Genomic DNA, 27,150 nt, shown 5'->3' with positions numbered 1-27,150 from the left:
TATCATATTAGAATAACCTGACTTGGGATTATCCTGTCGACTGTGAACTCAGACCTAAAATCCCATTGTGCACAACCTTCCACCAAATTCCTTTTTTGATTTGGTTTACAATATAATTGCTTCGAAACATCCGTTTCTTTGGTTCATACATGATGTTTGCTGTAATTCTCAGTGTTTATTTTATTTTTGTGTATATAATATACAATATATATAATATTCTGTATCTTATAGTATATAACATGTGGTTCCAGATAGATTTCCCTGTGACTGATTATCTCGGGTGACACCACTGCTAATCTATACTGATAGGTAACACAATTTACAGATTTACAAATATTTCCAGTTTAATTAAGTAATATTTTTTATTTTATTTATTTTTTCTCTTATGATCGTTTATTATTAATAATATTATTACCTTTAATATGTTCCTTCAATTTTTAATATTATGTAATAAATATTGTAAAATGTTTGTAACGTCCAATGGCCACAGATCACAGATGCCGTGGATAGTATGTTAATAAAAATAAAAAAAAATTACAGAAAATATAAATGCTTGATATAAATATAAAAACGATAAGAATATCTATAAAAAATAAACAATAAAACATATTAATCTTGGCTAAAAAATGGATTTTAAATATTTTAAAAGGTTTTTAATCTAATAGTTGATTGATACCATATTATTGTTATACGTATATCTATTGACTATATTGAGAGATAATCCCGTTCAATCATTGAAACGACATGTATAATACACATATACCTATACTATTGTGTATTTTTATTTTGCATTAGGTATTACTGTTGTAAAGTTTACAGTGTAAACTGTAAGTACCATACACCGGCTACTGCTTATGTGACATAATATCCTTATTGTCATCGTTTATGGATGTCTTAAAATTAACGTACCTAATATTGATAATATAAGTTATGATAAAAATTATAAAAATAAAAGCAATATTAATAATAATAAATAATTAGAACAGTCCGGGAATGATATGAACAACATGGTATGATCGCAAAACTCCAGATTTGGTTCAAGTCTGCGCAACATGTCACTTTTTTTATCAATGTTATCATATTATTGTTATCAAATTATTATTTCCATACGCTACGCTAAGCCCTACTGAAGGATCTGACCGTCAAAAAGTTCCGATTATACCTTGTTGGTATACCATGAGTCTGCGGGACTCTGGTTATTACTTATCACGTGCACACGTATTTTTGGGCTCCTACTCTTTTGTACAGCCAAAAGTCCATCGATATTCGATATGTATTATTATGCCTTACAATACTATGTTCGATATGTGTGTACTGGAAAGGGTTCTTAAACAAGACGATATTAATTTAAATTTATTAACGTCTGTCTCCCCCCGATCGTGTTTTTCTCATCTAATGATAATATTATACTGCTGTAGTCCGTATGAGAAACAGTCCCAAGTTGAAAAAATAAACAATTCTCTCCGTTATCGGTTCAAGCATATATAAAATACATAACCAGCTTTTATATATTTAAAAATGTTGATATTATTTTATTATATTTAAAAAGTAACACGGACATTAACCGGTTTATATTAATATTTATTAATATTTAATAATTAATTTTATTTAAAAATTACAATAATAATATCCTATTCAACACGTCAAACACGTCAACTATCTTTGATAATGTTACAAAAAGTCGTCGATATAGGAAACGTTTTAAGTTTCGTAAGCGGAAAACTGATAAAGTAAAGTTATCCGACCTTATCTTCTAAAACCGTGCGGCCAACCAACACATGTACAATGTACATGGTATATTATCAGATAATACTATTAATACTTCTATACTTATCAAAGAATTTAAAAGCATCATTAGTCCATTAGTTACACGACTAACGTCCATTTTAGATAAATGTCTACACTCAACCATGTCAAACCCCTAAATCCTAATTATTATAACTATTAACATAATGTCTAAATATATAATTTTTAATTTATAACGTGCATACACGATACACCTTTCATCTATTTGTACATAGTACCTATTGTTATAACTTTGTAAAACTGTCGAGCTTATAATATTATGCTCAACGACATCGGCTCTTTTTAATCAAAATGATAATAATAATAATGACAAGAAAATATGTCAAGATTATTAATAATAATAATAATAATAATAATAATAATAATAATAATCTATCTTTAAATTCCTAAAATTATCAATATTGTACAATATTTAAATATTTAAATTTAATACAATACACATTAATTATTGTTTTGAATTTTTTTTTATATTCTACCACCTTCCTCCTCTTTTCTTTTATTCACAATATAACATAATCATGTCTTAATATCATTATATACCTCGATAGAAAGACAAACATTATTTTAGTTTACCAAAAAATATTATAATATCTTTTACAGTACAACGTATTACAGATTAAATATAATATATAGTTTACAAAGAAATTTAAGAAAAGTATAAACTCATTAAAAATTCACATAACTGTTTTAAATTATACGAACGTTCCTAAAATTGTAATACAGACACAGTAAATCAAATCGTTAATCTGATAAAGCAATAATACAATTATTTAAATTTTATTCTATGTACGTTAAATTAAATTTCGTGATTTGTATACATCACCTTTTGATTAAAAACGAATTAGCTTGTAATTACTATTTTATACTTTTCGTTGAAACATTTAATATATTATATATTTTTTTAAAACAAGTTGCCATAGTAACTCTTTAATTTACTTTATTTATGGTTAATTTGTTCTACTTCTTGATTTCCAATTGTTTCACGAGTTTTTTTCAAACAACAAGTTACTCATATTGTTTAATGTTTACAAGCAATCGGAAATAACTATCCAGTCACCATTAAATTGGTATACCTATAGCTTACAGTTATTGATAACCATTAAATAGCTATAATTTACTAGTAAAGCTATTATATATGAGGTTTTCCAAATGTTCAAATATAGATGAGTCTGCGGGAAAGGTAGGTACTTAAACACCTCAATCACGTAGAATATATTTTTTAATCACAACCCTGACGTAGAAAGGTAGTCACATGATATTATTATATTTATCACTTATCAATGCGATGCATGAATCCAAGTATTTTTATTTGTTAACTCGAAATTTTATTATGCCTATTAGCAGATCCAAACAAGTTAAAATATTTTATGGTGTATAGAAAATTCTTATATAAACATTAATTAGTAAATTTCATGAATCTATGGTATTTTTTTTTAAGAGTTACATCGAAAACCGACTAGATTTACTTTCGTATCCAACAGGATACTGAAGTTTTAAATCGAAGCATTATTTCGACTCCTTATCGTGTATACAGACACACAAATAATAAACACACGTGATTGTAAAATCAATACATTCAGTGCTCCATTCAGAATCTAAAATACTATAATATTTTGTTTTATGCAATTAATTAGTAACTAGGAATAATAATTGTTGTTCGCCTGGTACCTATTACAGATATAAAAATATTTTATATCTTTGTCTGGTAAGTACCTACAATTTGTTGTATGGGACAGTGTCGTATTTAGGTTTTTGTCTTGGGGGGGGGGGGGATATGTTTTTATCCAGTAGCTCTGCCTTTAAAGTCAGAGGCCTTATGTTAGGACTCTGAAAACTTTTGCATATTATATACAGCCTATGGGGATTGGCCACTGGTATGGATTCTGTTTAGAAAATTATAAGACACCTAAAAGCAATTTGAGTTTGTTTGAGTAGATCGAATATTACCTTATTACATTGAAGTTAACTAATTCTTTTGTTCTTAATGTTTGATTAGAAATAGGAACCAATTAGTTGTTTTAGTAATTATTAATACTGTATTTATAATATATATATATTGGTTCGTCCCAGGAATATTTACTAATTTAAAACAATAAATGGGAATAATGGAGTTTACATTGCTCCTACCACTTTAAAAAGGTAAATATTAAATATTCGTAATTCAATTTAAGAGCCGTAGTTGCCATTTGTGCGTGTGGGTGTGTATCTGCATGTATAACGAGTGGATACATTGTAGGTGTATATTAAAGCAGGTCAACACTAATAAAATCCTATGTAGATCAAACGGATTGGAAAAAAAATTCTTTTTATATTGACATATTTTATTTAAAATATTTACAACTGATGTGAATTGATAATGTACTATGTAGGAAATCGACTAAACGAGATAAAATGCCCAGCTAAACTTTACTGTGCTTAAAATTATAATATATTATGTACATAGAAATAGCCGTGGTAAAATAACGTACCCGGAAAGTGTATTGAGTAATGTTACTGAAATATTATTCGTTTTATCTCCTACCGAAGCCGATGGGAGTGGTCTACGTCAAACACATTCAGCTGTTGGAGCTTCCTGCTGGTCACCTACAATATCGGATGTCAAGTTTTGGTTCTACGGTACCTATCCCAATTTTCGCATGAAACTTTTCTTGATCACGTCAACATTGATTCGCCGTGGAAAATGCACTGGCAGGACAGGTTTGATGTTAGGCGTAAAAACCTCAGTCTGCATAGCCGTGGATGGATGTTGTAGATCCAGTACGTTTTAAATGCTCAAAAAAAAGTTAAGAATGAAAACAGCTATAATAATTTTAGAATATTATATTATATAACAATATTATTGTCGTTATTTTGACGTGAAAACCTCAGTTATAAAATGTAATATTTGAACTACAAATGCATTATTACTTACTGCCGAGTACCTATCTCGCGTAAATAGAAATCACGTCTTAGCTACGGCCGTGGTATGTGGTCTAAGGGTGGCGGCGGGGGGGGGGGGGTGTATACAACATCTGTCGCGGTTTGAAGTTTGTCTCCCATTCGTATTTCTGTTTGATGCCACAGTTGCAGTAAGTTATCGCGTAATAGTTGTATAGAGTTTCTATACTGCAGACAACAACTACATACATTCGTTTGTTCTGAAATGTATTTGTGCTCACGCGTATACCACGTAAACTATATGCGCGTTTTGCGTTAGTAAAACCGGCTATATTATATTAGAAAAGATTGGGATGTACGAGTATATTATAGAAGATGGTTTAATATAAAAGTTTTTACGAATGGTACATATTCGTGAGTCGTTTTGACTTTTGACTTTGAGTCTGCCTGCCGTCAAACCTAAGCAACAATAATTATGCACTGGGATACTGTTTTAATATATAAATTATACATCATACACATAAAAAGATACGTACCTAATATTTTATTATATACGTACATATATAGTATGCCATTTGTTTATACTTGTGCTATTATACCTTTTGAGACAGGGTTGTTTCTGTGCGAATTAATATAGATATATTTCACTTTTCGCAGATTAAACGACGAGTTCAACTGAAGTAGTAGGTACCCATAATATAATGACGCTACTGCAATCGTAAACGTGCTATTCTTTTTCGATAAAATATTACGAATACTATATAATATTATTATACAGAGACTTATCAATTATTATAAAACTAGTGGGAATAACATGTTAAGACGTTCATTTATTCTCAATGGTTTGTCGTCACAAATTTCAGACGAACCGTCGACCCACCGACCTTTACCGTGCCGATACAGTGACACCGATCCCCTGCCACACGTTTATAACCAGGACGGTTCAGATGATAACGTTGTTAAATGTTTTGGCGATCAAATACAAGTGGCCGGTGCTTGGCAGTTTGTAATTTGTTATGGACGACGACGCTGTCGTCGAAACTATATCGGACGTGCGGCAAAGCCCTCGTGTATAGTGTTGGTGGTGTACACATTTGGACGCAATATTATTATCCTAATTGCGGTTTTCGTCAAAATCGCAAGTTTATTATAAAGTGACAGTGTTTTCTATATATAATAAAATGGCCACCGTGGTAGTGCCTCGCGGCCCCAAACGTAGGTCAACATAAGATATACACTTTAGAAATATTGCAGTTAACTGCAACCTCTCTCAATTATATACTCGTCGAGAAGACTTGAAGAGGTGGCGCTAGATTCACCGCCAATGAGATAGAAAAACGCCGGAGCACATAATAATAGAGACGGAGAGAAAGAAAGAGAGAGAGCAGAGAGAGATAGAGAACACAAAGGCTTGAAGAGTGACGTGATGTGATGAGAGGTGGAGAAAAAGTTAAAGAGATATATAGAGAGAAAGAAGAGTCGGTAATGAACAAAACACCTGCGGGTTATTAACATCGCTAGATAACAGACGAGAATAAGGGTCTCTTCGAGGCGTATAAAAAAGGAAAAAATCCAAATGGGCCTTTTTTGTTGTTTTCTTTTTCACTCGACTTCATCATCCACTGCAGTGCATCTCTTGTACGCATTTTAAACGCGTAATTGTTCAATTGTGTTATAATTATGTGGAGGGATTAACCGTATAACCACCTGTTATGAGTTAGGCAACTTTTTATTAATTTGCTCCCCTACCCGTATCTATATTATGACATGTACAATATACGGACGTAAGTTTAAAAATTACTCGGACTACGTATGCGGTCTCACGCACCAAAAATAGGATATTTCGAGTGCGCTTACACTTTGTTAAAAATTGGTTTATAAAAAATATACCTAAGTACGTTTGATTGTTACCGTTTAGTTACACTCTCCCATTCTCAACGGTCTGTTCGTTTGCTTAAAAAATACATTCTTTAACACTTTTCAACTTACTAATACGTATTTTGCGTGGTTACTTTAAAAACGTTGGGTACGTTAAAAATAAAGCTTTTTTTCGGATATTTAATTTTTTAAGACTTTTTAAGACTTTTAATTCAAAGAATCTAAATTTTTTTTATTTCTATTTGACTTTCTTGTTTAATCTCCATTAAGACAAACCATACGTTTTACATATTTTCAAAATGTGCTCTCAAACTTTATGAAGCATTTTTCTGAAATCTTTTTAAAAAAAAAAGTGAAAACCGTACAGTAATTAAGTACAGTAACAGTATTCATCACATAAAAATGAATTAGAACACTGTAATAAGCACTTTTATTTGCTCAAAAGTCTATAAATAATAATTTATTTTTTACTAAAAATCTACATGTTATCTGTTATGCTATAATGTTTGTACATAGTATATTTATTATATATTGTATTCAAATACAATATTACAATCGTTCAACAATTATATTAATATATTATTCTTTTATTTTAAGTTAATATTTAATCAGAAATATAAATAATAGGTACAGCTATAAATATTTTAACTAAATGGATACTTTATGTATTTAAAAAATGTATGAGAAAATTCGTATTTAATGTATATATACATATTATTTTAAAAACTTGTTTTACATTCTAAAGAATTTCATAACCATGGTTGATGTATATATTATTATTACATTATGTATTCTAAAAGTCCACTTTCTTGTACATTTGAATTACCTTTGTTGGATTTATATGTATATACTATATATATATTATGTATATATTTAAGTGTATAACATATTTAAATTAGTTTTTCTTGTAAATCTGTTCGAGAACAAAAAAAGTTTTCTTGAAATAAAGTGTATAAAATGTAACTGGTAAAGTATAATTGAAACAAATTAACTTTAAAATAATTTATTAATGCTATATACGTTATATTTAGTATATATACCCACGCATTTCTCATAATGTGTAAAACAACGAAGGTAGAACCGATTTCTCAACAGGATCAAATTTTATAGCTGGTAGTTTGCCATTATTGTTGCCGTATTTTCTGTTTTTGGCTTCCAGTTTGAAAACTTTTGTCCATAATTTGTATTTAACCATTATTTGTTGCATGGAAAAAGTTTCGGCTCTAAACATTTGTTCATCTCTACAAACTGTTTACCTACAACATTGTGTTCATTCATATTATCTATTTAATACGAATGATATATATATATATATAAATAAATATGTGTATACACATTAAAGTATATAATTATTTGTACAGTGCGAAAAAAGCATAATATTGTCAAATGAATATCCTATATTACCTATAATTTCTTTCTTAAGTGGTGTAGACTCTTACAAACTTATGATGGGATTTTGTAATGTTATGTTGCTGGTTTGATATATTTTTGTAAGACAGCGTGTACAACAGTGAAAATTACTAGAAAAGTGACCATGGTATTTATGCGATATGCAGTGGCGAGCCGAAGTGGTCAATTTTGATGCAGTTGCGTCAACTTTTCAAAGGGGGTGATGCCACCCCGTGACTGTGGCGCAGAATTACATGCTAAAGCCTGACCTCTTGGCTCTTTTGATCACATTTTATTAACATCATAACTTTGTTATAACTTATAAGTAAAAATAGGATGGTGGTGATGGTGGTGGTGGTGGTAAGTACATAATTATGAAAATGCGTCATTTAAAATCGAAGTTCAGCCCGCCACTGGCGATATGTAATATGAGTGTGTATAGGCTCACTGTATATATTTGTATTGGCATTTTTTAATCTACATACTAAAGGAGTCTAGGATAAAAAATTGCAGTATCTACCATCTTTCTATCTTATCGTGGAAAACCATATTATAAAAATGGTAAAAGGTAGCTATTGCATGAATATCCATAACAGATTTTTATTGAATGGATTCCTAAAGTCGTACACAAAGTGAATTTACTTATAATTTATAGTGAAGCGTGTTTTCACAGTTTTTAAATACGAGATTAAAAAAGTAATGTGTGCTGATTGGTGATAGCCAGTATTTGTTGGCAGGTTCAATAATTGGTTAATAGTTTCAATATAAACAACAGTATAATAATTGCATTGGTAATATATGACTATAATAGTTTAAAAGTATATGAATAAATTAGAGGTAATTATAATCTATATTATATTTTATATATTATTTGAATGATAAAATTAGGCCAACATTCGTCTTAAATGTATAAATAATTAATAGGATAAAAAATCAAATCATTTAGTGTGGCTATCCATTAAGTAATTATTTACAGAAATTAGATTCCAACATGCATGGTGAGCCTTAATTTTCTTTATTTTGTTATTGAGACTTGTTACATATTGTATATGTTTAAAAAATGTATTTTAGTATAGTACTAAACACTAGTATAGTACCTATTATAATTACTGTCAAAATAGTTTAGGGACCATTGATCTTCCACATGATACAATACTTGATGTAATAAATATTTTATTTTTATTAAAACTAATTTTAACAAAAAAATAATATGCTAATACGTTTAATAATTTATTATTTTTATTATTCAATTAAGGATAATTATTCGAAAAAATACATCTATAACACATAATAGTAAGTACCTAAATAGTTACTTTAAAGTGATTTTATTTAATTATTTTTTATTCATGACGTAGGTAAATGTACAGAAAATAATAATTACAATGAGAAACAGGTATTATTTAAAAATCAAATATCCTGTTTTCGCAAAAGTCTGATGTTCGTAAATACTGAATTGTAAGTGTTCACTTAATAGGAAGTAGTATAGACTATATAGAAGAATCTACCGAGGGGCGAGGCACTCTCCGTATTTGCACCTACATTAATTAAGTATACAGATTATAATTGAAGTGACTTATTCATTATTATGAGTGTGGGGAATGCAAAGAGTCAATCCTTATGTTTGAGTGAAACTTGGTGTAAATGGTAATATTATACGCAGTTTGTATGTTTGTGTATAATAAATAATGAACAAGCCAAGAGGTATTTTTTATAATGTATAATTTTAAAACTACGACGAGAGAACATATTAGATCAAAACCTCTACGATGCCAATAATTTACCATCATGTAATAATAATTGCAAGAACACTAGGTAAGTTAAAAAAAAAATAATAACGATATTAAAAGTAAGATAAATTTATAAAATATATAAAGTATGATTTTTTTAAAACACTAGGTAGTAATACATTTTTAACAAGTCTGTGTTCATTATTACCTCTCCAAAAGTTGACATCTATAAAGACTAGAGTAAGATGATATAGTTTTTCTATTTTTTTTTACATGCACGGAAGATAAATATCGTCAATTCGTGATAAATTGTTATACCTGTAAATTAGTCAAATCATTATACATTTATACTTCCCATTGCAACTATATTATAATTTATTAAACATTTACATCATTAAAAAAAATAAACATCGTTAGGAATTCATATTGTTATATTTTTTATGGACATAAAATTACTAAAATAAAATTGCTGTCTTTGCAATTCATTATTAAATATATAATTTAAATGTATCCTTTGTGAAATATAAAATAAAAATCTGGACGTATTTTACTATCGATTAACTGAAAAAGGAAACTCAAGGTACAAACAAAACTCTATATAAATTACCTTCATCCAAAAAAATACCTTAAATATTTTTTTTATTGTTTTTATCAAAGATTTTCAAATAAACAATAACCGAGTTATCGGAATAATGATATTGAACAAAGTTCAAAGAATAACAAATAATAAAACAGATATTGTAGTATAGTAATATTATGCTGTTTATGAATAAGTATCGTGACAAAGAACAAGTGCATCGTACATTCGTACTCACTCCTCAACTCTTATATATGCCTAACTGTACAATAATCATCAAAGTCTATAATATTGTATACAATGTTTGGTAAGATAGGTTAAACTGTTTAAGATAGGTTAAAAATTACCTAAATAAAATATAGTCGAATAAAATATATCAATGAACACATACAATTTAGATTGTAGTTTCAACTATCTAGATATTATAGTCAACATATTTATAAAATTGTTTATCTAAATTATAATAAAAAATAAATAATTTCATAAAATTATTAATAATTCACATTATGTATATAAAAACAATATAAACACAACGGTATCTAGCTTAGATCTTTGATTGCTTGAATAAAATGTCATAACTTATTATCTGTTTGTGCCGTCACTTGGTATGTATTTATATTTAATTGTTATTCATTATAATTATTATAACTCGGACGAGTCGGACGCGGTGCAAATACTTTGTACTTTTCACCTACGTTACACCTAAAGTATAACGTGCTAGTATCTTAATCTATACTGAAGTATAAAAGCTAACTGCCTATATTATATTTTATTAATATTATTATTATTATATCAGTGCGTGATACACATGTTCCCGACATCTCCACTACCGACATGCTATTAATTATTAAATTGTGTGGAATATGATATGGGTCAGTTATATTTCTAAAAGAAAATAAAACTGAAAAAGTCGCCCTGTTGCATACTAGTAGGCGTTGAGTGTAAATCATCATTGAGTTTGAGTGGATCACAGTAATGAATGTTTTAATTAATATGAATTCAATGCACACGAATAATGATTCTGAGGGAAAGCGATCTATGTACAATGTTGATGGTAAATTCTCTATCGTCGTTTTTACCATACTTTATCAACTTTTATAGAATTATCAGATTTTTACACGTAGGTAGGTACTCGGTAAGTCGTCTACACCACGACAATGGCTCTTAAACTTTTAGTTTTGGTGAACGTGGATCCCTGATGGAAATCTTTTAAAAATCACGGACCTCTTACCAATTTTTATTCGAATACCTACCTACCTTATTTACGAAATATCTCATGTTATCAAAATTATAATATTTTAATACTTATTTTATATTACAAATTAAATATTAAGTATGTACATGATACGAACATAACACAACATTTTTATAATTATTTTTCTTATACATAATTTTTCATAAACATTTAGTATTCACATTTTAGATAGAACCACCGTGGACCACAGTTTAAGAACCACTGATCTATGACGTCTATATCTTCGGCGATACAAATATTCAGTGCATACCCAAAATATTGTGTTTTTTTTACGTATCGATAAATTATATCGACCTCTTGCGGATCGATGGATGGGTACCTAATTTTACGTAACCACAATGTGGGTGTACTGGTGTTCTTTCAATAACAACGAAAACAATAGTTTTTATTTTTGTTATTTTAGATTCTTAGGCGGGCGATGATTTTACAATGATGTGAGCAATTATGTGCATGGTGCATGACAATATTTTTTGCACATTACTTTCATGAGGCCAAAACCTTCAGTATAATATTTTATTGAGGTTTGGTACGTATCAAAAAAGTTGTTGATTAATATTCTTCATAGGTCACACATGACCACGATCATGTTCATCTATCATTATTCTGTTATAATAATATTATATAATATTTTCGTGAAAAAAATAATAATAATATAATAATATAATATATATATGTATATATATAATATCTTATTCGGTACTGTCGTTACTTCCCGGTTCACCTGGAGGTGGATGTGATTTTTTTTTAAAAGTTTAAGAGGTTAGTGGTCTAACCTTTTTAGAGGTTAGTCATTGTTTCACCAGGAGTTGGAAAGTAATTTGTTTCTTCAGGATTTTTTCAATTATATTTGGATCAGGTAAAAAAAGACATTCCTTTTGAATTTCCCATGATAAAAGATTGCAATAATTCCAAGAATTACTGAATATCTGTAAAAAAGTGTAAATTCTTTGGTTTATTGGCAAATATGAAATTTTGAAAAATAAAAAGAAGTGGCCAGTTTCTTGGATGTGATTTTTAGCATCTTCTGGGTTTTTTTTTCATTATAATTTCTCTATTTTTTGAAATAGGTTAGTTTTATTGACACCTTATAGTTTTGGAACTCGAATGTTTTTTTTTTTTACATTTATCTGAAGGTCGCTTCATAATTCGAAAAATTCCATAGCAACAAAATAACAGTAATAATTCATTTTTTTTTTATATAAAATAAATCACTAATCTTTCTTGAATTTTTAATCATTAAAAAAATAGTTGAATATGCCTAAGAGAAAACAAAATATTGGAGAAAATTCTTTACTAAATAAAAGACAGAAAAAATTCAAGAAATCTCATAAAGTGGAAGATAATATAATAAAAGAAAAAAAATCATCATCTAATGACAATACGAAACAAATCAGTCAACGTACAGAAAGAAGAAAGCCCAAATGAAAAAAATTTAGAAATGAAAGCATTTAATTATGATTGTAATGATGTATTTAATAACGATCATCGTATTTCTATTGGTCATATGAATTAAGCTTTGTGAAGCGTTAGAATTTCAAAAAGAATTTAATAATATGTATTGTGGAAAGGGTAAGGTAAAGTTGCCTAATTTGATTTCTCCCGAAGAGCAGTTATCAACGTATCTATCTGGATCAATAATTGGATCAAAACATTTTCTAAGAAATATTAGAAAATATAATTCGTGCTTCAACATGACTTCGTTTGCTGTGAACAGAAAGAAAGAGTCAGGTTATCAAAATTGAAGGACAAATTTATCACAGAATAGGATCTCTTCTTCTATATGATTGTGAATCATCATTTTTACAAATATATTTTATTGGTGATGATGATATACAATCACAACGTAGATGTTCGATCGTTCCCGATGTACAACATGAAATAATTCAATCTTTACAAAATTGTCTAGATGAACACAATACGCATTAATAAAACTTTTCAAAACATCATTAGACAATATGCTGAGTGATGAATGCTAAATTGTACTTCAAGCCGACAAAATACCTTTAGGTGAACATGAAAGACATTTTAATTTACCAGTTGTAAATGAAGTAGCTGCTATAATTAATGTGAATGCATTTTCAAAACGCGATATTGTGTTATAAAAACGTAGTAATGAGTATGTAACAGTCCAAGAAACTCACAAATCGTATGATGCTTTATATTATCCATTGATGTTTTGGATGTGTGAAGATGGATATCATTTTGAAATATACGAAATAAATCCAGTTACAGGTTTGTCAACAAAGAAACGAGTGTCATCAATGCAATTTTATGCATACAGAATTATGATACGTGCAAATCCAGAAAATCATTTATAACATTATAAGCAATTGCTAAATCAATTTATAGTTTATATGTACCTATGCAAAAATTGAAAACGAACGTTTACGCTATATACGATGCAATCAAAAAGCTCTTAAAGTTGAACAGTATATTCATTTAAAAGATGCATTTGAAAATGATGAAAATGTTTCAGATATGGGTCAAAAATTTATATTACCAGCAAGTTTTATAGGACTATAGTCCACGACATAATATGCATGAATATATACAAGATGCTCTTTGTTACGTTAGACATAATGGAAAGCCATGTTTATTCTGCTTTGGAATATAAAATTAAAGCCCAATGTTGTTATTCAAAAAAGTAAAAAAACTTAAAAAATTATAAGGATAAAAAATATTTAAAAATATAATTTTTTAAGAAAAACGTTGTTTTAAAAGCGACTTAAAACTATGTAAAAAAATATTTTCAAAAAAATTTACACTTTTTGAAATAATGAGTGTTCAATGATAAAATAATCACCCGGTATATAGCCTGTATTTAGGTTATTGAGGTATATATATATAGATACTTATACATCATGCGGTTATGACCCACGTAGGAACAGTTCCGAGCCTACCTCTCGACTGAACGTATTATGACCGGTGCTGCAGGTATATGATATTCGAGATCACTCGATGACCGCGCGATGCAGCATCCATATACTAATTCTAAGAATATTCTATTAAATGCTAATATTGATAAAGTAATTTCTTTTTCTATTAATAATATGAAAGATTGAAATTTACGAGGAACCAAGTATTAAATGTTCAGCATTAATTATCGAAAAAAAAATTGAACTAAAAATAGTTAGGTATATATGCTCTGATGGAAAACAATTTGTAGGTACCTTCCGATTACGGATGTATAGATATAGTTTTATATTAATTATTTTACTTTTTATAATAAATTGATTCTGTTATCGAACCTTAATACGCTTTTATAGCTAACTGTGTATAGTGTATACATTGGTAAGTAAAATTTCTACCAATATTAACAAATACATTCAAATACACTTCACTTGAAGCAAAATGTATGCAAAATGTCGGCAAAATACATACAATATCCCGAATCGAGTCCCGATGCCAGTAGGAACTAGGAAATACTTGTATAAAATAAATTAACTTCCAGGAGGCATCAGGATGACTCCATTTGGTTGGCTGGTATCTAAATAGTTTTATACTAACATTGGAATTTATAATCCCCCTCACATTCAACTTTTAATCAACATAACTATCATAACTTTTTTTAAGACAATTGACCATTATGTATAATTTATCAGTTTTTCATAAGTGGCCAACTAAAAAATTAATAAAACAAATTATTGTGGGACCGTGGGGGAATATTATGACCACCCCCCCCCCACACACACACACACACACACATTAGGTTTAGTCCTGAAGGAGGTAAAATCAACCTATAGAGTTATTCTTACCAACCAGTGGAATCACTTTACTGTTAGTATTGTTGTAAAATATCAGCCTAGTATATTTTTATCGAGGGTTCAAAATTGACCTAATATATTTTTACGCTCCTCTGGAAACTTTTGACTGTTGGTAAAAAAAAAAATGTCTAGAATATTTTTACCGGGGAAATGGGGTGGGATAATTGGCCTTACTTCTTATTAATCCCCAAATCAAAATTGTCTACAAATTTTAAGCCAGAATTCATATTTACTGTGGCCAGGTAAGAATATTATTATCAGGTGGTAAGAATCGGCCGTTAACGTGGTTGTAATTCAAAACAAATTATTTCGACCTCACGCTCGATGTTCAGCGATACAACAAACTATTTTTGCTTCGTTGTTTTTGACTTTTGTTGTACAGTGACCAGTGTAATAGCATTATAGAAACGCAATTTAGTCGACGACGGATTTTTCACTACGATCCGTTGTAATAGTGACGATCGATTCTCAATCAAACCGTTGGAGCGCCACCGCCGCCGTCGACCGTGAATGCGAATATTATTAATGGCCGTGTGTTGCACGACGAAATTCCATCGCTACGAGTTTATTACGTACTATCATTATTATTAATTATATAATCATTAATGGCATTATACTATTTTCGATCCTCATTATTTCTGGTCCGATGAAACGCGACGCACGTTTCCCAAGGATTTCAAACCACGAGGGCGGCGCGTCAATATTGTAAGACGCACATAACTTCACCTATATATGTTATTCACAAGTCCCTCTACGACTATAGCCAGGTTATTCATATTATTATTATTAAACTTCTACTATCGTTATATTATTTAGTATATTTCATTATAGGTAATATTTACATATTATAATAATGTACCTACTGTAGTAGGTATATTTGAATACATTTTTTTTGAATTTAGTGATAAAAATAAAGCCAAAATAATATTAATATGCTATGATTCTTCAGTCAATTTTTATATAGAATATTTTAACAAATTTTAATTGGCTCCTCGTAAGAATTCGTTTAGATAATTAATTACGTTTACGGTTATTGGTCATACACTCATACGGGAAATAATAAGTACTTACTTATTTTATATATCGTTATGACTTATGAAGTTGAAAAACTAAATAGTATAGGGGAGCGGAGTGGCCGAGCGGACTAAGGAGTCGGTTGCGACGCACATTGTTGCCGGTTCGATACCTCAGCCATAGGTGGCATTTTTCTTCTGGCAAGTCACGGTGTCCAGAGAACAAGTGCCGCCATCCCCCCACCCGGGCATGGCAGATACCTACGGGTGCCCAAATCAAAAATTCTGCCAAAACAAACACACATGTGTTCCTCCCTCTACCAACAAAAAACCTACAAACAAAACAAAAATAGCTAAATAATGGTCTAAGTTGCCGGGCTTAAGCTCAATAAAATAAAAAAACTAAATAGTATAGAGTGATTCTATACTATTTTTCACAAAAAAATGAGCCTAACATTAATTTATCTAGATAAATTAGTTAGTAAGGTATATACAGTATATTTTAGGCATCTAAAAATAAAAATATATTTGGTCGACCGTGTGTATAAAATTATTTATTAAATCTGGCATGGAAATATGATCCACATGCAGGATTTGTCGTTCATTGAATACTAGATGAATTTTTGGCTTCATATTTCCACCGGACAAGTTGAATAGTCATCATAAAAATACCTAATATATTATTTGAGTATCAACTAAATATATTATATTATTAAATTATTTTCAAAACATTATACAATTTGATAATCTATAAGGGCACAATAACTAATAAGTATACGTATGTAAAACATACTGGCAAATTGTAACTGTGCAATTAAGCGTGACATGGGTACCTAGTACTTACACACTTTTAAAAAGAAACTTCAGACATAAATTATCTCATAATATCATATTATGAAATATGAATAATATATAGTTATAAAAATATTGAACGCTATTTGAACAGTTTGGATAATTTCCATTAAATCACGTCATGTGATTTAATATTTTAATTACTTGTTTGAAAATAATATATGGTATCCCGCATTATTATTAGTAAGTTACTTGTATCTAAAATCCTGGACGCAAATAACATAGTTATGTGAAAAATATAATAAAACACAATTTTTTTGTTATTGCTTATTAAGGATGAAAGTATTGAAACTACAGGCGCATCCAATTTCGCCCGAAATGAACTACAGGTAAAATAAGGTACATGTAAATTCAACCCGAAAAAACTACAGGTGAAAAAAGGTACAAATAAATTCCACCAGAAAAAAATTATAATTAATAAACACAATATAATACCTATAAGTAAGAAGTTCTTATTATTTAATGAAGTTTAAAAGTTTAAAGTTTCAATTAAAACCATGTATCTATTTTCTACAAAGTAGTTTTGAATATTTATTTATTTATTTGTATATTTAAACGGGCGTACCCATAGGAATTGTTGACAGGAGGGGCAGTAATAATGTAACATAAAGAAACAAATAAAATATAATAGGTTTAAATTGAATACATTTATTACTTACTGTTAATATACAAATGTGTGAATGTGTCATATTATTCATATTAATAATAATAATAATATGAGTCATAGCATAGATGAATCATAAATATAAATATATTTATATTTCACAAATTAAATCAATAAAATTACCACATAATTTTACCACAAAAAAGTCATATATAATTAATAAATTATGGTTAATGAATAATGATTATAATGATAAAGACGAGTCAAAATAAAATCATCTAAAATTCTAAAATAAAAATTAAAAATCAATCAAATCTAATCACTTCTAAATTTTTTTTTTTGTCAAAATCCCAAAAATAATGAGCCATGTTTTCTACATAATCATCCATAGGTATTTAATTATTCTTATATTTTCTAATTATATTTTGAGTATAGTACAGTCGTGTCGTATGACGTATAGTCACTGAACGCTTGCTTTAAAAATATTAATTTTTTCCAAGTGGAATTTACAAATCCATTTTTGTACCTGTATATTTTTTCGGGGAGCATTTACATGTAGCTTTTTCTACCTGGAAATTTTCCCGGGTGGATCTTATTTTTATCTGTTCACTTCAGGTGGAATTTTTAATCCCCCTGAAACTTGTAGTTAACAGTTGTTGTTGAATAGTTTATTTCAATAGGTATCAAGTGAGTAAAATCTCGATTTTGATGGACTAGATGTAGGTAATATACGGTTATGTAGGTATACGGGAAACGTTATTTCGTAAATTATGTTATTGTAAAAATAATAATATTACCTAAGTTATAAAATATTATAATTATTAGAATAACCATATTACAATTTTTTTTTATTCACTGCTTAAACTCCTTACTCAGGATTCCGGACAGTAAACTGCAAATTCAAAATAATTAAAATATAAAATATTAATGTGGCTATATATCTAGGAATCTATAATTTAAATTTTAATACTGTTTTATTTACACTACTTAATTTAAAAATGTATACAAGCAAAGCATTTTTTTAAATTTTAGAAACAGCGTGAACAAAATGAGATGTTATTAAAATTCAAAATGCAAATATTTAATTAAAATAAATGGTTTTTTAATACCTATATAGATTTATTTAGTTTTATTTCATATTTAATAGCTTATTTTTTAAATTCCAACAATTAAATTTTATTTATCGGCAATGGCAAACTAATTTACTTTGAATTCATACCTCTTAATCACCCAAGGATCTTTTTTTTAAACATTTATTGCTTAATTTGTTTCAATTTAATCAATGAATACCTCGAAAAAGTAATTAAGTAGGCATTAAAAACAATTATTTATAAACAAAAAAAACAATTTGATTATTATTCACCTATTACCGTGCTAGATTTATATTTTACTTCAACAACGTATATTTATTAATAATAAGGATTTTTTGTAGTACCTACTGTAAGCAAATAATATTTCAATTATTACTTTCTTTAAAAAAATGTAAGAAAATAAATCAAAAAATTGTAAAAAAATATTTTCTAAATCACAATTTTACTATTTACGTTAGTTTTACATTATGTTAATTTATTTTATTTATAGGTTACTTATACACCAATAAATTCAAAATTTCGTATATACATGTTACAAATATAACAAGTTATGACCTATATTAATTATAACATGTATACCAATTATTATTTTTCTACGTAATAGTTACTAAATTTGTGTTGATAAAAAAAAATAATATTTAATGTTCTGTATTGTGAATCAGAAAATAAAATTTCACAATTTGATGGTTGAGTTTCCTACGTTTTAAGTAAACTGATGAGAAAATCAAAATATTATCTCTTTGAAGTAACTACAGTTTACTGACTAAATAGGTAACATTTCTAATCAACTAAAAAGGTTAAATGTAACATTCGGAACACTACTGTCATTAAAAAATATAATAACCAACAACACTAAAAATAGATTACTGTAAAACCATTACATTAATTATTGATTTGCTGAAAACATAACATTATTAATATTTAGGTACCCTATGAATCTGTATTTGAGCTGTATTTTATGTGAGTTCTTTTGTGATTTCGTAAAATATTTATTTTCAATTTGTATGGGTTTGTCATAGCTATTATAAATACATGTTCATATATAATATTGGTTTATTCGTTTAATAAAAATATTTATAAAACAAAAAAGTTATATGAACAGTTCATAATATATTGGTTATGTATAATATAAATGCAACTATTTTAAGTTTGTAACCTATATATTCCGTGATGTTTTAAAATTAAAATTGTTTTTCATTTGCGTTTTCGTATTATGTTTAATAAATGTGTACGATTTAATATAATATCGTATACTAAAAAAATGTCATGTAGGTAGTACCTATATATACCTACCAGCTACCGCAGCAATAAACATGAGTTGAAGTTAAATGTCAAAAAAACACTTGTAATACAAGTCGAATAAAGTTACTTCTACTATTTAAATTGCATCAGGAATATTATTGTACATACAACGAATAGATTGAAATTGTGTTTTTTTTGCGCTAACAAATAACCTTCCAAGTTCTGACAATCGATAATTGAAAGAATAAATGTATAGGTTCTTCGAAGTTAGCGAAATGGATTGTTGTAGAGTGGCTAACAGCCAAACAGCTTTTTCGAATAATCGTTTATTTTCATTCATGTGGCTAAATAGAAAGATTTACGAGAAGCCTAATTTATGGTTGACAGACTAACAGTTAATTCGATAAATCCATTTTAAGACAAATATCGTGTAGGTTACATTCGGTGGTGTGGCACAGAGTAATAATAACGAGTAACAAAATAGCAAAACAAAACAAAACTAATTCAATTAATATAATCGATATTTTTTATGAACTCGATTATGGTCAGCAAATTAATTAAAAATGACAAGAATTTCATAAATGTTTTATGTTAATAAACAATTATTTCGATATTTTAAACCATCCCAAGTTACTGGTTGATGTGTGTATAATGTACAAAATTGTTCAAGTAAAATAACTATTAAGTTTATGCTGTTTGTATATTATTACCGTGTGTTTAGGCAGGGTAGAAATCCTTATGGAGACGGTCGGCGAGGGATCTTTAAAATTAACCAAAATTGCATTTATATTACCAAGATTACAGAACTATTTATACTTACCGTATCTAATTATTAACTACTGTAATATTATATTTATATTATACATTTCATTTAGTACAATTTAGCCATACACAAGTTTTTTTTCAAATATTTATGGAACAAACAATGTTTCTTATTTTTTTAAATAAAAATAAGTTCTGTAATTATTAATTATGAATTTTTTGTAGTAGGTATTATTAAAATTAAAAATATTGTAAAATAAAAAAAAACACGAAACATGCTTAACATTTTTAAAGCTTATAGATATAATATCTAATTAATATACAATATATAGGTAGGTAGGTACAAATAAAATATTTTTAAAAATCTATAGTTTCTATCGAATCTTAATATATATAACTGTTGAAAATTTGAAATATCAAAGATAATTATATATTTTTTTTTGTCCAAGTAGATTTTGTTTAAAATTACTTATCCCTATACATTTTAATGTTCTTTGACCGTTTTTCGCAATTTTCTCGAAAACTTTAATACTGGAAAATTACAAAAATAGCGTGTTAAAGTATCATCAGCTGTATCTCATTTCCAATCTATTAAGAGATTGTAAAAAATTTACGAATCAACCCTAGCTGAATTAGCTAAAAAATTGTTGAAACTTAAGAAAAAATGTACATCATCGTAACATGTTTCGCTCTGCTCTGAATTGAAAATTTTAAAATTTACACAAAAATCCGCTACAATTTGCTGTCAAATTAGTACCTTTTTACGTTATAGCCACGAACCGTATTTGTACTTGAGCAGCTACTGTTAGCCTTCCATCGAGAGTATGATGCAGCTGTGTGACTCTGTGACTAAATCTGATTATCATATTATACCTACCTATACGATTTTGATTTTAATTCAAGTCGTCGATAAAGGTGACAATAATTATATTTTTATGTTCCAATTCCATTTTACGATTAGATATTGTTATGATTAATGATATTATAATTTACAGGATACGCGATGTAAAAATCAAGGTCAGTTCATTTTAGAGGTAGTTTCATATGATACAATTTACAATATAATATAGATCAGGAATTGAAAATTTTTCTAACGTTAGGTGCCAAAAAGTACCAGATATTTTTGTTTTTTCCTTCATGCTATGAAATAATTAAAAATATTATATAAATATGAAAACAAATTTAAATTTAAATGTATTTATGAGAGATTTAACAAAACAAATTACATTATTACGTTGTTGTGATTATTAATTTGCTTTATGTGATTTTTTGTTGATGTACGCTTCATGCCAATTTATTTATATTTGATTTATAATTTGTATCTTTTAATAAAGTACTTGTGGCACTGCATCATTCATTATTTGGTCGGTTTCTTAGATCAGATTTGATACAATTAATTTCCGAAAAGACTAAAAGAGTGACTTGCATAAATATAGCACAGTCAAACTTGGTTAAAGTGAATTTTTTTTAACTAGAAATCGTCGATACCTCGAAGTTTTTCCTGGTTTTTAGAGTATCCTTTTATTGTATTATCTTTGAATAACTCAAATCCTTGGATAACTCGAACTTTTGTCCCTTCAACTTCGAGTTAACCAAGTCTGACTGTATTTATTATTATATAAATTATAAGTAGGTAATATAGTTATTATGCGTAATTAACATTTTTAAATGTCGTTGAAATGACTTTCTTACTATTTCATCACAGTTATTATATTATAATGTTTTTGAATAAACAAAATATATAGAAAAATCCATATGTATGAAATTTTCTAACGGAGAATTAATTATTTTATAATATTGATTTTACAATGATGTACTTATGTTTATAAAAACGAAGAACAAACCGTTTTTTAAAAATTTTTTTCGATAAAAAATGATTTGCTCTGATGAAAAACTTGAAAAGATATTACATCGCTACACATAAGTTGTTGATAGTGGAAAAAAAAATAGTTGAGCGTTAATCCACAATATTTTAATATGCATATCTAAGATTTTATTTTTTTACACAAGATTTTCCTTAAGTTTTCCTACATTCAAAAAAAAAATAAAAAGTGGGCAAGTGGATGTCGCTCTGCTGTACAGTAGGTGGGCGTGTGTCGTTCTGCTGTACAGTATGTTACAAGTGGGTCACCGTATAACGAATGGTATTAAATTTGAATTCAATGATATAATAGGTACATTAAAATAAATTTTGAATAATTTGTCGCCACTCGTCATATATATTAGACATTAGATAATATAAAAAAAATGAATCCTTGTCTTTGAGGTATTAAAGTGAACCTTCTCACCACTTCATTTGGATCAACGTTAATTTCTTTTTGAATTGAAAAAAGAGCTAACCCAGTTAACCGATCTTCGCCAGTTGCGTTGCGCAAATATGTTTTGATACGCCGTAAAGTAGAAAATGTCATTTCTGCGGTTGCCGTAGACACAGGTAAAGTTGCTAATATTTCCAACAGTTTTAACTTGGTCGAAATTAATCGTGTTTAATTTTTACGTGACTACATGGAACACAATATATCGTATCGGAAATTCGGAGATAAAGTACAATAGCCGATGTGTAATCGTACACGCGCTCCGGTCAATCGCGCGTATTTATGGGTACCTATACGGATTTCCTATATACCTATATCGCTCACATGACACGAAACAATGAGCGTGTTTCACGATAGCGATGCAAAGACACCATATAAACCTAGCCTAATCAAGTTCCATATATATATTATGTTGGGTAAAACTTTTATTAATAATTATTTTTATTTTTCGGGGGTGGGGGTTGAACACCCCCCCCCCCCCAGGCACGCCCCTGGTTATGCTTTCTCAAGACATTTTTACCGTGTATCGTGTTGCTTCCTGTAATTATTATTATGTCCAGCAATTCTGCATGTGTCTTGCCTATGTGTGCATTTTAAGGCGCTCTTTTCTTTTTGTACTTGGTGTGACCTTCCCGGGTTGTTGGATTATTAAATACTTATCTAAAAATAATTTATATAAATATAATATAATATGAGTATTTATTATGTTGTGATTATATTAATTATTTTATTTTTATTTTCTCAACCGTTCTATCTTTTTATGACCGTTTTAAAACGTATAATACCGTTTGAAGTGTAACCGTGGTAGTTAGGTAACATTTATCTGCCAGATTTGTGCACAAATAAGAATATGTCTAAAAGTAAATGGAATTTATTTACCATACAAATTAATATTAACAAACCATTTGAATAGGTACTATTTTGAATATACATTTATAAATTTAGTATCTTAAAAATTGTTGAGCTTCATTGCTTAAAAGGAATAATACATTAGATTAAATTATTTACTAATGTTATAACGGCAATAATCTTAATTTTGTATTTAAATTACTTCAATTTAGTCAAATGTAAGGAAACATAATATTCAGTAATAATATAACTAACTTGAGTATATTCATGTATAATACCTGTCTAACTAGTATTATAACTTTATCAGATTGTTGATACGTTCAAACACTTTAAAAACTTGAATAATTAATATAATATTATCATAACAGAATAATATTTCAACACATAGATTATAATATCATATTCCTCCTGTATCTAGCTACCTCCTTAAATATTACAAATAATTCTTTGACTACATTTATTGTTGTTTTTTTTTTTAATAACTAAATAATATTAGTGATAAGGTGTCATTTAAATTGGCTACATGTATGATATACCTATGATATATCTTATGAATTACTGTCCAACGCACAACAGAAGTAAAAGTGTATACAAAAGTGTACATTATATAACTTCTTATTTGATGTACCTAATGATAATAAAATTACGGATAAGTTGACAAATGTGGCAAAAGTTTATATATCCATTTAATCTTATCTCTTTACAGACGTTTAAAGATAAGACTTTAAGGACCAACACTTGAAGAGGTTTCCTTTGTCGTAAAGCTACACAATTGTAATGGTTGTAATGGTCCAATCTCTCATTTTAATTTATCAAACATTATCCAAATAATTTATTTTGACGTTGTATAAAAAGAGTTAAAAAAAAAAAAAATTGTATGTTATCATTGTGTAATAGTTTTTCTAGACGGTAAAAAAATGTTGTTAAGTTCATTATAACTATTAAAAAAAATAGAAGTAAAATAACCCTTCTACCTGAAAAAAAATATCGCAGTTCTTATTTATAAATAACACAACACATGAACATTGAACTAAAATCTAAAAACTGTTTGGTGAGAAATCTTTATATAATTTCAAACACTCGTGACTCGTTTATAGATAGGTATGCAAAAGTTTACGTACAATAATATTGTATATATAAATGCAAAAATATAATTAAATGCTAGTACAGTAGTACCTTTTTTCCGTGTTATCAAGAACCAGAGGAGGAACTGTTGTTACATTAATTCTCCGCTGGATCCCATCGTTTTATTGGTATAAACAACAATAGGTACATGTTAGCTTACATCAAAATGTGAGTGCCTATATGTGATTGAGCTTGTTTACGTTTTTTCATTGTTTTTTAGCAGTTTTCTTTAATTGGTATTTTTTTAAAATAAATATAAAACAAATTTTTATTTTAAAATTTGTGTTCAATTACCAATATGATATGAGGATTATGTTACTTTTGTCCTAAACGAATGTATCCAAAAAAAAGCATGTTTAATAAAAACTAATCGTTTTAACACCAATATAATATAGCTATGAATCAATACTTAGATAGCTTTAAAATGGAAATTTGCATGTGTACTAAGTAGCTTAAATACTGTTAGTATGCTAACCATTTAGGCTGATAATCAGCCTAAATTATTTTAAGCTTATAGTATAATGACTTTTTACAATAAAAAATTCATTAATTATTTTAGGAAAAATTTTTTTTTTTAATATTTAAAATATTTTGTGCCACTACCTTTACTATATATTATATTTATTTAATATGCATACTTATTTGTTATTGCATATCTTTGCATATCACATTTATATAATAGTATATATTTCTGTAATAAAAGTTCTTGATATAAGATATTCAATATTTTACTCATTATACTTATTCAGTTTCTTATGCATAATGATTGTGGTAACTGGAAAGTGTATATCTGAATGCAAGGAATGGTTTCATTATGATTATTTGTGTTCAAGTTTTTGAGAGCATTTTACGGTTAGATGAATACAATATACATAGTTCAAAAGTTTTACCAATAAATTTACCTCAGGTTACAGTTTAGTATAAACAGTTATGTACAATATATATATGAAGTAGATATAAATTAAAATCATTACTTCTTATGAAATTCGATATATTTTTTGGGGATTTTATTAAAATACAGGTATTTCAAATTCCTTATTTCTTTTAAATGTAAAGTGACTGTGTAACTAAGTGGATTTTTTTCAAATATTTTTTTTTTTTTTACATTGAAATTTAAAACCAAACATATAAAAAGCTCAAAATTGAATTTAAATTTTGGCTAGGACTTCATAAGCATAGCTACAAATCAATATACCTTTTCTACAAGCAAACTTTTATGGTCATTATTGGGATATTTGATTATCGGATATTATTGATAATAACCAACTCGACGTGAAAATATTTTATAATCTCCTTAAATAATCTAAAAAGAAATACTTATTTATCTTTTACCATCCTATACTTAACATTTTATGCATTAACAATGACTATATATGTCTATATAACTCAAATTATATATGTATATCATTGTATACAATATATACACATTGCTAAATATTATATATAATATAATATATTGTTATACACTAATGAACGTTATACATATTTTTAAACGTATGCCTATATTTATTATTTTTAACAATACTTTCAACAGTTATTATATCACACAATAATGTTTGTAAATTAATTTTTTTTCCATACGATAAATAAATAAATAGTTTTTCACTGAGGTTAATTTCTCTGATGCTATAATTGATAATATTGTGATGTAGATTATATAATATAAAATGGAGTATAATGAAAAAAATCCAAAACAGAAAATTCAGTTTTAAATTTTTAAAAATGTATTAAAACTACTTTTATGATGCGAGCTTAGCCTATACTATATATGCTCTATAGGAACAGTTATATATCATTGTATCATATTTTTAACTGAGAGTCTGAGACACTTTATGTAAATCGTATAAATTAGCAGTCTGAATCCTTCCTATAATATTAGATAGATTTCTAACATTATTCATAGGTGGACTTAAGATTATTGCATAGGCATCAAGCCAAACAATGGACACGAAGAAGCTCGTAGAAATAAAAAGTTATACTGCAGAATATTATTATTTATTATTATAAAGTCATTTGTTTTTTGT

Source organism: Acyrthosiphon pisum, chromosome A2, assembly GCF_005508785.2.
Source record: "Acyrthosiphon pisum isolate AL4f chromosome A2, pea_aphid_22Mar2018_4r6ur, whole genome shotgun sequence".
Lineage (NCBI taxonomy): Eukaryota > Metazoa > Arthropoda > Insecta > Hemiptera > Aphididae > Acyrthosiphon > Acyrthosiphon pisum.
Note: the sequence above shows the minus strand (reverse complement) of the source record.